Genomic DNA, 13,512 nt, shown 5'->3' on the forward strand with positions numbered 1-13,512 from the left:
AAGTCAGAAATAATGAACCTTGTAAAAATTAGAACACAAATATTTGGTCAGATTAAAAATGCAGTAATAAAAGCAAGAGCAATTTGTTTCCTGGATCTTAGATTAATAAATCATTATTAATTATTTTAGTGTTTATACTATTAAAATAATGGATACTTATTTGTATCTTTTTTTTTTTTTTTTTTTTTTTTTGGTTTTTCGAGACAGGGTTTCTCTGTAGCTTTGGAGCCTGTCCTGGAACTAGCTCTTGTAGACCAGGCTGATCTCGAACTCACAGAGATCCACCTGCCTCTGCCTCCCGAGTGCTGGGATTAAAGGCGTGCGCCACCACCGCCCGGCTACTTATTTGTATCTTAAATGACATTATAGTGGGTACTTGAGTTTTTCTGCCGTGCTGCATATTGCTGCCAGCTACCTCGGGCCTCCTTAAATTCTTGCCTTTAGCTCTCCTTTGCCTCTCATCTGCCAGGCACTGCAGAGTCACCCCTTCCCAGTCACTCATTGGTCAAGAGTTAGTGTTTTCTAGACTGCACTCAACCTTCCCCATACACTCTTCACTACTGTTCAGCATCTCTATGTCATAGTCTAACTGGAATATCTAAGAACAATATTTGGTAAAATCTATCTCTTCTTCTTCTTCTTCTTCTTCTTCTTCTTCTTCTTCTTCTTCTTCTTCTTCTTCTTCTTCATTATTTTAATTTCTAGGGTCTGGGTTAGAGGTACTTGCTGCATAAGCCTGATGACCCACTCTCCAGAACCCATCTAAATCTGGAAGGAGAAAACTGACTTTATACAGTGCTTATCAACCTCCACACAGGTGCTGTGGCACTCCCACCCACCCACCATGTGTGCACACACAATAATAAAACAATTCATTAAGATCTTTCTTAATTATTTTCCTGATAGGATAACAGAGTGGGTGTTGTAAGAAGCCGCTTATTTATTTTCTCAGTTGCCAAGACTCTGGAAATAATCACACAGAAACTATTATTTAAATCACTGTTTGACCAATCACTTAAGTATATCGCTAGCTAGCTCTTACATCTAGTATTAACCCATTCTCAATATTTTATATTTTACCACGAGGTTCATGGCCTACCGGCAAGGTTCCAACTTCTGCCTTCAGCGAGGCTACATGGCTTCTCTCTGACTCCACCTCCTTTCTCCCAGCATTCAGTTTAATTTTCCCCATTTGTCTCTGCTCTATCATTATCACAGGCCCAAAACAGCTTCTTTATTAACCAATGGTATTCCCAGAATACAGAGGGGAATCCCACATCACCTCCCCTTTTCTGTTTAAATAAAAAGGAAGATTTTAACTTTAACACAGAAAATTTTTGCTGTGCTGTCTTCATCATTACACATGGTCCTAACTCATCTTCCCCAGTTGCCTTTCCCCATCTCTTGTTCTTCCGCTGGTTTTCTTCCAGCTCCCCAGACAGTACCTGCTTCTGTATTCACATTGTACTGTTTTGCTTTGCCTTGCTTCTGACACTCAACCAGCCACTGAAGCCGGGCAGCTCTTCCTCCCTGTTGTAGCTTGCCTCTGACCCTTTTCCACTTCTTTTTCTTAGCTCACAACCTCATGAACTCTTGTTTCGATAATGGCCATTTTGTCCTAGCCAATTCTCTGCCTGAAACCTATTTTTGTCCTCCTTCATTTCATTCATTCCCACAAGATTAGCTTTCCTGGGTTACCTGGCTGATTAATACCCACTTCAAGGCTGTTTAATGTCATTGCTATTATTTTAGTAGTATAAATGCTAGAATAATTGGTGGTGACTGATTAATCTAAAAGCTGGGAAACAAAGTATGATTTTTCGATCTGAACAAATATTTGTTTTAGTTTTTAAAAGAGGTTCATTAATTCTAAGTCTTCTTTCTCATAGTAGTTACACTTAGTTATTAATAATTTGGAAGTAGATAAATGGTTAAATAAGTGACAGCCAGGCCAGTCGACAGATCTGGTGAAGGCACCCCTTGGAACTGAAGTGTCCGTTACCAGACATGTGAAGTTTCAACACGAGGCAAAGGGATACACAACACCACTGACTGGAGTTTTATTCTGTGCTATGGTCCACACTTGTATATTCAGAAGGGGGAACATTGGAGTGGACGATTTCGTTTCTCCAGCTAGGAACCTTCAAAAACAGCACTTCTCTTTTAAAAATAGCCTAAAAGTAGTCTTTGACGTCTTTGGAAAACAATGAAACTTAAGTACTAGACTTGGGTCAGAGCGGAGAGAGGACTCTGAAAACAAGTGTCTGCCATGGCTGTTTTGTCAAGGGTGTAAATTCATGTGAGGAAACAAAATGAAGCTATTAGGACAGACTGAAATAACAGATCACAGCCCAGGCGAGAGAGGCCCTGGAAGACCGTGTGTGCAGAGCCCTCTGACATAGGACTTCCCCTCGCTCACATCCCACACCCACCCCTCCTTCCTAAAACAGAATCCCAGCTGACCTCACTCCTGAAGTGGATGTTCTTGAAAAACAGAATTGTTTCCCATAACAAAGCATTTTTTTCTAGTTACCTATATAATAAGACTTTAAACTTCAATGCATTTCAAAATACATAGTGAAACAGACAAAAAATATTTACAACATATGCATGTAGGCTACTTGGGGCCACACAGATAAAACAATAAACAAATTGAATTTTCCTCCTTCTACCTGATTAATTTTGGTCATGGAAAGGCATAAGCAAAGGTTGGCTGGAACCCAATTCTTAAGTGTTGCTCCTTAAGCCTGCTGCTGGCCCTATGTAGTGCAAAGGAGCGAGAACAGGGTCTTTCTTACAGATTCTAGAAGGTTCTTGGGCTCCACAGACAGAAACTAGTCTCTGGCTTTGGCTAATGTGAAGAAAGCCTTCCCTGAGCTGCCTTATCTGATTGGTGGCAGAGAGGCGGGCCAAGGAAACTATTGTCACATGGCATTCGGGTTGTAATTTCAGTGGTGCTACCAGGAGTCTGGCTCAGCATCCTCTAGGCTGTGTCCTCATTTGAGTAGTGGGCTGCGTACACACACACACACACACACACACACACACAATGCCCAACAACTACCAAGATTTGCTGTTGTCTCTTGTTCCACAGATCCTGATAGATGATTCCAGGATCATCAGAAATAATCTTTCCTAAATCCTCTTTTGGGAAGGATAATTCAAATAAAATAACGACTGCTGGATTTTGAAATTGGTCATGTTTTCAATATAAATGACTCTAAGTAAAAGCAGGAAGCTAGAAGGTACCATAAAGCCTGCATTTAAAAATTGCTTAACTGGGCTGGGGAAACGGCACGGTGAGTAAAACTGTCTGCTGCCTACTAAAGATCTGAGTTAATCCCAGGTTCCACATGGTGGACAGACAGAACTGATCCCCTCAAGCTGCTCTACACCTACCCACACCCCCTCTACATAAAACATAATTTTCAAAACTTCTTAGTTTTTAAAGTTTTAAAATTCAGTTAAAATGTTTTCAAAATTTAGCTAAAATATTTTTATTGTTGTAAGCTTTATTTTTTAAAGGCCTTGCAAATAAATAAAGAGATCACACACCAAAATTAGCCAGACCCAAAGTCTTTACAACTTAATGAACTTACATACATAGAATTGACATTAACTCTTCAGTTAAAATCTTTATTAAAAATTAGACACATTAAATAGGAAACTCGTGCTCAAGCATGATGACCTTTCTCCCCATAAGCATGAGATGCTGCCCAGAGGTAATCATTTTGTTTTGACTATTGTTCATTTTTCACTTAAAAATAAATTCTATTCACAATAGTTTAAAAAAAAAAAACCCTCACTCTGTACAGAGAGTGCCAAAACGTCTACAAAAAAATTCACAATGACATTAGAAATAACACTGTGATAACAGTTTACTAAAGAAAGAAATCTTCAGACTGTAAATCTAGAGAAAACAAGCAATTGGCATGAAAGATGACTTGGAGCCCATAAGACACAAGAGCTATATACAACAGAAAGACGTGGGTAGCGGTGGCATGCTTAGAGAACCAGGCTTTGGGAGCTGGTTGCAGGAAAATCCAGAGTTCAAGGTCATCCTCTGAGACATAGTGAGCTGGAAGCCAGCTTATTAGGAGAAATGAGTAAGGGGAAAAAGACTTGATCATATCTGTTTTGGACTTATTTGCCTGCTTCCCTGTGCTTGTGAAGAGTGTACCACACTGAGGGATGCTGGATTCCCTGTGCTTGTGAAGAGTGTACCACACTGAGGGGTGCTGGATTCCCTGTGTTTGTGAAGAGTGTACCACACTCCACTGTGCTCAACAGTGCAGTGTCTTTTGCCAAGTTTACCCAATGACTTTTTCCTTCCTAACAAGAACAACAACAAAAGAACCCACTGGGTTTGTGTGAAATTCTTCCTCTCTATTACTCCTAGACCCAATCTAAGCTTTTGGTTTAATCCTTATCCTTCATGAGTACAGCATTTTCATTCACTCTTAAGTGTTGTGTCGATACCAGTGAGAAGGGATTAAAATAAAAAGAGATTAGTTATCCTGAGAAGGGCCACTGTAAGAACTGCAAGAACACGGAACCATCACACAGCCTGCCCTCCCCACCCACCCACCCCACACCCCCACTCCCCACACCCCCACTCCCCACACCCCACCCAATCCCCCACCCCCACACCCCCACACCTCCCCACACCGTTTGCCACCAAAGAAATTGTGTGGAGCATAGTCTTTAAACAGAAGAGTAATTGTGGCCCCTGAGGATTGAGAACAAACAATCCAATGTAAAATAAATCAAAGACCTCCAAAGGAAATACCAACTAACATATACAAATGCAGATGCTTCATACACACAAACCAAGCTGATGAAAATGACTCCCCGTAATTAAAAATAATGTAAAGCTCCAGTTTGTCAATCGACAGTGTTCTGCTCTTCTAAAAAAGGAATAAAAAGCTATGTGATATGCCTGTGGTGGCGAAGACAATTGTTGGCAGGGGGGGGATGGGGTGTGTGGTGGGGGCTGGAGGGGGACGACGTAGTGAAATAATTACATCAGCATGTGGACGCTGGAAAATTTCTTCTCCCATAATCAGATCAGATGGACTCTTCCTGTCTCACAGTTCTAGTACATGCTGTCTTGTACACAATAGTGGTAGGAAACAATAGTTTGGCACGAGTTCAGTGCATACTAAGAAACGCGCTGGCCCTTGAAAGGCTCAGATGAGTCAGCCGCAAATGGCCAAGATTCCAATGACGACAAGCGAGGCTGGGATGGTGGCTGGGGAGTGGCGGCCCAGAGGAGCCACAGGAAGCAGGTACATCCCTAGCTTCCATATTATACCTGCCTCCAAATCCTTGTCCCCTGAAGAGCTGCCGTGTCTGAGTTTACGGCTACACAGAAGCGTAAGCTTGTGTCTGACTAGCCTGGCTTGTTTGTGTATGGGGATTAGTTTGTTTGCAGAGCAAAACCGCAATAGAGGCAAACGCTGTGTCAACAGTGCCACTTCGGTGGCTCCCATTATCTCACATCCTTCTCTATAACTACAAACGTCTAAACAAACAATCATGCTTGCCGTCCGGTGTTCCACTGGAAATCCTTCCCCTACCCAGAAGACCTCCCGGCTCTTGGGAATGCCGAGAAGAGAAGATAGACCCATTCTGTCTTGAATCCATCTCCCACCCTCTCTGGTGCCATGGTGGGACTTCCAGTAGACGCGGGCAGCAAGTCACACTCTGCCTGTGTAGAATGCTCGTGCCCGTCATGTCCAATGGAGTCTCTTTTCTGAAATTTCTGCTACTGGATTCAAGAAAGCACATCGAGTGAGACAGGAGAAGGACTAAGATGCAAATAGTTAAAATTCCAGGAGAGAAAACGCAGCAAAAAAAAAAAAAAAAAAAAAAAAAAAAAAAAGTCTCAAGTTTTCCAGCAACAAAAGAACACAAAGAACACACCAGCTGGGTGGTGCGGGTGCGAGCCTTTCATGGCTGAGGCAGGTGGATCTCTGTGAGTTCACGGCCAGTCTGAACAACAGAGCTAGTTCCAGGACAGCCAGGGCTACACCGAGAAACCCCGTTTTGAAAAAATTAAACAAGCAAACAAAACACAAGGAAAGAACTTATCTTAGGCTGTGAGGGGTTGTTCCACTTTCCTTCGCAGCACTATTGCAGAGGTGTCTGAACGTATTTCAGGGCACGTAAGGACAAAGTCAGGAGGGGCAGGACTGGCGTGAGTTGCCACACCGAAAGAGTACAAAGGGCGAGGTCCGGATGTCACAGGAAGTGGCCGGTAGGATGCAGGGTTGAGAACTCAGGGGTCTTCCTTCCCAACACTTTTTCACTTTTCACAAACAAGCTGGTCACTAAGTAGCCCCTCCCCGCTGCCCGCCTTGTTAAAGCAATAAAGTCTTCTTCACTTGAAAATTTCTACAAATAATAAAATGTTTTGAAATCCAAACAAAATTGGAAAATACAGAGTAAGTAAATGGAAAAGTCATGCCCAATTCTGTCCAGAATTGTTCTCAAAATTTATTTAAGCCTTCTGAATATCTCTGTCTAAGGACATACATGTTCTGGCACATCCATGTAATTTTACTGAAGCAGACATATATACACACGAAGTTCAGTAACCTGCTATTTTTAGACAATGGATCACTGGCATCTATTTCAATAAACATATATCTACAATGTGAATTTTTTAAAAAATCATTTTATTATTTATTTATTTATTTATTTATTTATTTATTTTTGGTTTTGGTTTTTTGAGAGAGGGTTACACTGTGTAGCTCTGGCTGTCCTGCAAATAGCTCTTGTAGACCAGGCTGACCATGAACTCACAGAGACCCACCTGTCTCTGCCTCCCAAGTTCTGGGATTAAAGGCATGTACCACCACCCGTTCTTATTTGATTTTTTTAATTATGCATGTGTGAACTGAATGTGTCCGTGGCCTCAGAGTCCAGAGTCACGGAGCAAAGCATGTGGTGCAGAGAATGAAACTCCAGGCCTCTGCAAGAGCTATAGAGATACTTAACTGCTGATCCACCTCTCTAGCCCCTACAAAACCGTTTTTAATGGTTGTGTGATACTTTATTGTAGTGATATACTGTGTTTATTTAATACATCTCCCACTGAAGATTGTTTTCAGTTTTGATGGCTGTTAATAATACTGACAAAAAAAATTTCCTGCACAAATTTTGCTATTATGTGATCTTTACTAAATGAATAATGAAAAGTAGCTCCTGTTCTTTCTCATTTTACGTTTGGGTGGAATTTCAAGATCCTGTAGACCATTTCTGTTCTTTGAAAAAAATCACTCTACTGTTTTTTTCTGACCTTGTGGTTTCATCTGAGCTCTTTGCAGTCCGAGATAATAGTCTTCAACAATGGTGCCATCTCTTGTATCATTCCCTTGCTATTTCTTCTTACCCACTCCGCGTGTGCATGTGGAGGGCAGGGAGGTGTGATTCCTCAGGAGCTATCCACCTTGTATTTTGAGCCTCACAAAGTCATGGGCTTACCAATCAGTCTAAAGTGGATGGCCAACAAGTCTCAGGCACCCTCCTGTCTCCATCTCCCTAGCACTGGGATTAAAACCTACATTTGAATTTTTACAAACCCATATCTGGATTTTTTTTTATGTGAGTTCTGGGCATTGAACTCAGACCATTGTGCTTACACCCTGAGCACTTCACCGACCGAGGTATCTTTTTAGTCCTGTTTCACAACTTTATATTTTTGCTGGAACAGACCCTTTTTGTCTTTATGAAGTCAATTCTATAAATGATTTTTTTTGGTTCAACTCTAGTAGGTTTTCTGTCCTCCTCCTTACCCACCATAATAAGTTTCTCCACCAACACAGTAAGCCAGACCCAGGCAACTTCGGAATTTATAGCAGCAGGTATATTGAGTAAAACAACTCTTGAGTAGGTTCTCCTGTCACAGAGATTGAGGATAGAGAAGTCTCACACCTGAATGAAAGTGGGGATATTTTATAGGTTGTAGGTGAGGGGTGGTAAAATGTCCACCACAAACTGGGTTTGTACCTAAGTATGCTCAAAAGCTGAGCACTTAGACGAGGACTTCGGTGACTGGTGGCACCAGGGGAGGAAGTTGCAGTAGTTGCCAAGAATCTGGAACTGGGCTTTTGGGAACCTTTCCTTCTTTCAGAGACTTTCTGAATGGGCAGATTTTGGAGAGAGAGAGAGAGAGAGAGAGAGAGAGAGAGAGAGAGAGAGAGAGAGAGAGAGAGAGAAGAATGGGGCTTTCCAGACTGAAGCTAGAGGCTTCAACCAAACAAACGCTACCTGGTTTAATCTCAAAATGTTCCCACTATCAGTAATTTGAATCAGGTTTTTGATAACCTGTTATCCAAGCAGTAACAATGGTTTGGCTCAGTCTCCCTCCCAACTTTTGGCTTCTGCCTCCTGGCATCTATGCTGTATGCAGAAGTCAGAATGTTTGGTTTACCCTGAAAATCTGGTCAAATTATTCTTGTTCTTAAGACTGTTGAGGGATGTATAACCCTGGTTGTGTCCTCAGGTAGTCGTTGTTCTATATTGTTAACTTTTCCTACAAAATAAAATCAAATAAAAAATGTAATATGGGTGTATTAGTTAGGGTTTCCTGGAGGAGCGAACCCAATAGAATGAATATATGTTGCAAAAGGGGTTTTTTAGATTGGTACACATGATATGGCCTGAGCTGTCCAGAACTGGCTGTCTGCATGCTGGCGAAGCTGAGAACGCAGCAGCTTCTCTGTCCAGGTGGCTGAAAGCCCCGGGAAGCCCCGATCTGGCACTGAAGGACTGGGATTCCCAGAGAGTTACTGCTCTTCTTAAGGGCAGAAACTCTGGTTTCTGTCAGCACTGAGCGGTCAGCGCACTCACCAGCAAAACCGTGCAAGCGGAGTTCCTTCCCTGTATCTGGCCACACAGGAAGGTGCTGTCCACTCTGAGGGAGGTTCTTCCCTCCTCGGTTAATCCTTCCTGGAACTACCTCCCCACATCCACCACAGGCGTGTCTCTCAGTTGCTTTCCGATTTCCTCAAGTTAACAATCAAGATCAGCTATCACAATAGCCACTGTTCCTGGAACCTGAGTGGTTTCAAAGAGTCCTGAAGAAAGTTCACTGTTCTTAATAAAAGTGCAATGTTATGGAACCTATGCAAACTTTCATATGATTTTCAAAATCACACCAGAAGTCCTGTGATGACTGGTGCTGATTATCAACTTAATAGGATCTGGAACCACCTGGGAGTCTGTGTGTGGCAGTGAGGATTTATGTTGATTAAGTTAACTGGGGTGGGAGACCCATCCTATAAATGGGTGACACCATTTCCTGGGCTTAGGTCCTGGGCAGCATAGGAAGGGAGACAGTAGTGCAAGACCAGTACTCATGACTCCCTGCTTTCCGACCGTGAAGGTGGGGTGATCAGCTACTTCAAGCTTCTGCTTGCTGCCTTGTCTTCTCCACCATGCTGGACTGTACCATCAAGCTGTGAGCCAGACAAACCCTTCCTTCCTTTCTGAGGTTGCTGCTGTCAGAGTAACTCAGCAACAGGAAAAGAAACCAGACAAGCGCCAAAGAAATATCTGCACTTAAATGTTTAAAGGGCAGTGGATTTGGAGGATCCAGATTTAGGCTTTAACATGCGACATGGGAATTCTGGCATGACCTCGCCCTTCCTCTCTGGTCTTGCCTTCCATCAGCCTTGAGCTCCATTGAGCTGAATTGCTCATACAATGTGAAGTACAGTCAGCCTACTGTCTTATACATGCTCCGCAATCACAGGCCAAATCTACCATGAATCAAAAGTGTTCAGAAAAAAATTGCATCTCTACTAAACACATATAGCTATCCTTATGATCACTATTCACTAAGTATTATAGGATAGGAATTTGACTGACCTTTACATTATGCTTGGTATGATAAATAATCTAGAGCCAATTTTTAAAGTATAAGGGAGGTCGACATGGATTATGTGCACATGCTAAAATACTATGCCATTTACATAAGGAACATGAGCATCTGCAGATTTCACCAGCTGCAGAATAGAACCAGTTCCCCACAAATACCAAGGGACAATTATATTCATTTACATGCTTTTCCCATTAGTCAAGGAACTCTTGGATAGCAAAATTATCTTAATTATCTCTGTAGTATTCCCTCCCTGATATGTAATAGATTTCATAAATCTATTGACTGTTGACTATTGAGTCTCAAGCCAAGAAAGAAAACAGTTTTTAACAATGAATGTTTATTTTTAGAACTAAAACATATCAGAATTACACATCACAAAATAAATCTTATTCATGCAGAAAATGTGGAAATTAATGCATAAGGATATGAGCCACAGATTTTAGGACTCTGAAAATCCAAATACAGAAACATTCTTCCTGTTGGCTCTCCATGTTCCTTTAGCTTTACTTCCACCTCCTTCTCAGCCCATTTATACACGCACACACGCACACACACACACACACACACACACACATTTGCTTATTTCCTGGGGGAATATTTGACTTAATTGACAGTGGTAGAATAACTTTGACAGAATAAAAAGGAATTAATATTCCAAGTTCAGACCCTAACGCTGACCAATAATCCCCCCATGAGGTGCTTGTGCTCAGCAGTGGGATTTACTTCCCCCGTTTCCCAAGATGATTACGAGTTGATTCATAATTGACAATGATGTACACTGGAGCATGTTATCAACTCAAGAAAGGGGCCGTGCCTGCATGAGTCTCATTAGCATGAACAGTGGTTAAGCCGCACACACGGAGCATAATGTCCTCTTTACTCTATGAAGAGGAAGCTTTCATTGCCTAGATTATGAAATATTGATTAATTCATGTGTGCTCCGACATCCATCTAAAACTTGAACCATTCAATCTGTCAATGTTCCTGCATCTACCTAGAATAAAATTACAATGGTAATCCCAAGAAGAACAAAAGGAATGATGAGGGACTGGGAATAAGGAAGGAGGGTTAAAAACAAAAAAGGGGGGCTGCCAATGAAACCTGACAAACGTACCCTGTAGACAGAACACCCGCCCACAATCATATGTACGCCAGGCCCCATCCTAATTAATACAGCTTTGCTTTCATGCCAGATATTAGGGAAATATTAATGAGAGAGAAATCTTGTTAATACATTTCCCACTTCATTAATTATGCATCAATGCCAAGTTTGTGTTGGCCTGCCATAAGACAAGCTGTTCCAATAAAGATCAATGTTGCATGTTATGCAACAGCTACGGGGCTTTCCTGACTCGGAACAGTGAGCGGGGCTTTCCTGACTCCCTGGGAATATTTTGAGGATCTATTAAGCGTTCGTCTACACATATTTGTGTTCACTAGTAAGTATTTTTCTGATTAGATGATGAAATATGTCTTTTACATTGACTGCAATTGTTTCTTAGTAAATTCTTCATTCATCTCTGTCCCGGGCACATTAAAGATTCCCTTCAGCTAAAGAAAAAGGAAAGAAAACATTGTGAATGTGCTTAATGTCATTTGAATTAAACACATAAAAGAGTGAAATGATCAATTTTATGTGATATATATTTATCACAGTAGAGAAAGAAAATGCTTTTAAAAGTAAATCAGTCTTTCTAGAGACCTTAAAAATTTTAATTATACTAGAATTATAAAAGGAGGGAAGATGTTTAAAAGTTCCCAGTCTCAAGACATCTAGAGGCAAGGATAGGAGGATGGTTCAGAAGGTAGGAGCACTTGCTGCATAAACCATGACCTGAGTTTGGTCCCCAGAACCATGGATGGAAGGAGAGAACTGACTCAAAGAAGCTTGTTCTGTGACCTCCGTAAAAGTGCCATGGCGTATGTGTGTCTTAATACACATCACACACATTCAGAAGAAGAAGGAGAAAAAGGGAAGAGGAGGAGGTTGTTTCGAGATGTGTTTTCCTTTATACAGAGAAAATGTGAGATAGATTTCAGAGCCAGTAACCTCCATTGCGCTGCTGGGAGAAAGCAAGGATGTTTGAATGGTTTTACCAATAAATGCTAATTGAGCATCTAAAAGAGCTTGCCAACGTATCAGTTGATTCAAAGTATCAGGAGTTATTTATAGTCACTCTCCTTCTCTGTCATTCTCATGCTCCTGGCTGGTCGCTTTATCAGTGACTGGATGCTACCTCTCCCTCTGGCCCAAGGCTAAGAGATTTACCCAACTCCTGATGAACAGGATCCCTTTTCTCTGTTGAATGAATGCCACTTCTGAGGAGGTCTTAAGAGCCATAAACCACCTCATATCTCACACTCTTATAGGGTGCAGAGTAAATATCAACGAATCCAGTAACTTTTCCTCAATGCTTGTATCAAAATACTGGGTATTAAAATGTCACCAAAGCTATCTTCAAGGTGTGACTTGATTGGCCCTATGCTTGGTAAGGAATTTTCCTTCATTATGAATAACTAACTTTGATAGCATTGATTTGAGATCATATTTTGATGGGCCAATTAAAATAAAATTTGAAATAAGAAACAATGCAGAAAGTCTTCAAGAAATATTTAGTTCTGTGTCAACAAATCCCATGTAAGACTTGCTGATTGTTAACTCAAAAAAATAAACCATCAATACAACAAACAGAGCAGCATACTGGTCATCAAACTATTGCAATCATTTCCCTTAAACCTCCTCATTTAAGAGTTTTAATTTTATCTAGACTTGTTCATTAAACAGGTGGAATTTTTTTGATTTCTTTCTTGTATCTCCAATTACATTCATGCCTATCCAGTTCCCCTTCTCTGATGATGATTTGTCTGGGGTCCGTCCGGCCTACAGGAGCACCAAGTAGAAGGTAGGCTTGACTGCCTCTTCACCCTGCAAACGCATGGACAAGGTGTCACCAACGAAGTACCTCTCAGAGTCCATGTGCGTCTCAAAGCAAGGAGGACTCAAGACAACAGGGAAGATTCTGGCCCATGCGACCCTTTAGAGAAGACAAGCACAGAGGTCTATGGGGGTGGGCTAGACTTTTGCATGCCTTATTACACAGCATTGTAATTTGGTGTAATGTAATAGATGAAGACTCTATCCACCTCACAACAAGATCATATCATCAGGAATATCATGTCAAATTCCTTTACAGAAAATATTATGTTTGTCTAAACATTATCAAGCTCTATAGTATCTTAACAGAGCTTTGGATCAGCACTGCAGGGGATACATATTAATATTATAGACATTTTCACTCTTTTTTACTTTTTTATCTTTGTGTATGTGCATGAATGGCATACACATTCATGAGAGACGGGATCAGATATCACATTGGGTGTTGGTCTTGCCTTCCACTTTACTTGAGACAGGATCTCTTTGTCTTTCTGCTATGGATGCCAGGTTTGAGGGCTCACAAACTTTCTGGGATTTTCTTGTCCCTGCCACTGCACTCTCTCTGACAGCCACTCAGGAGGCAGACCACAAACCCTTATCTACGGAGTGGTTCTTCTGACTGGCAAGGTACCTCTGTTCCCACTAACTCTAAGTAACCAGATGAGAGGAAGCCAAGCCCCAGGCATTT

At 41.4% G+C, this 13,512-nt stretch overlaps 1 long non-coding RNA gene across 1 annotated transcript in view; it reads right to left on the minus strand.

Annotated features, from left to right (window-relative positions):
* Window positions 1–12,483: 12,483 nt before the first annotated feature.
* Window positions 12,484–13,512, minus strand: part of LOC119800634 — a 30,071-nt gene continuing 29,042 nt past the window's right edge. Inside the window, exon 4 of the long non-coding RNA XR_005283069.1 lies at window positions 12,484–12,815. This is a non-coding gene — a long non-coding RNA (uncharacterized LOC119800634). The remainder of the gene's footprint in view (window positions 12,816–13,512) is intronic.

Source organism: Arvicola amphibius, chromosome 14, assembly GCF_903992535.2.
Source record: "Arvicola amphibius chromosome 14, mArvAmp1.2, whole genome shotgun sequence".
Taxonomy (NCBI): Eukaryota; Metazoa; Chordata; class Mammalia; order Rodentia; family Cricetidae; genus Arvicola; species Arvicola amphibius.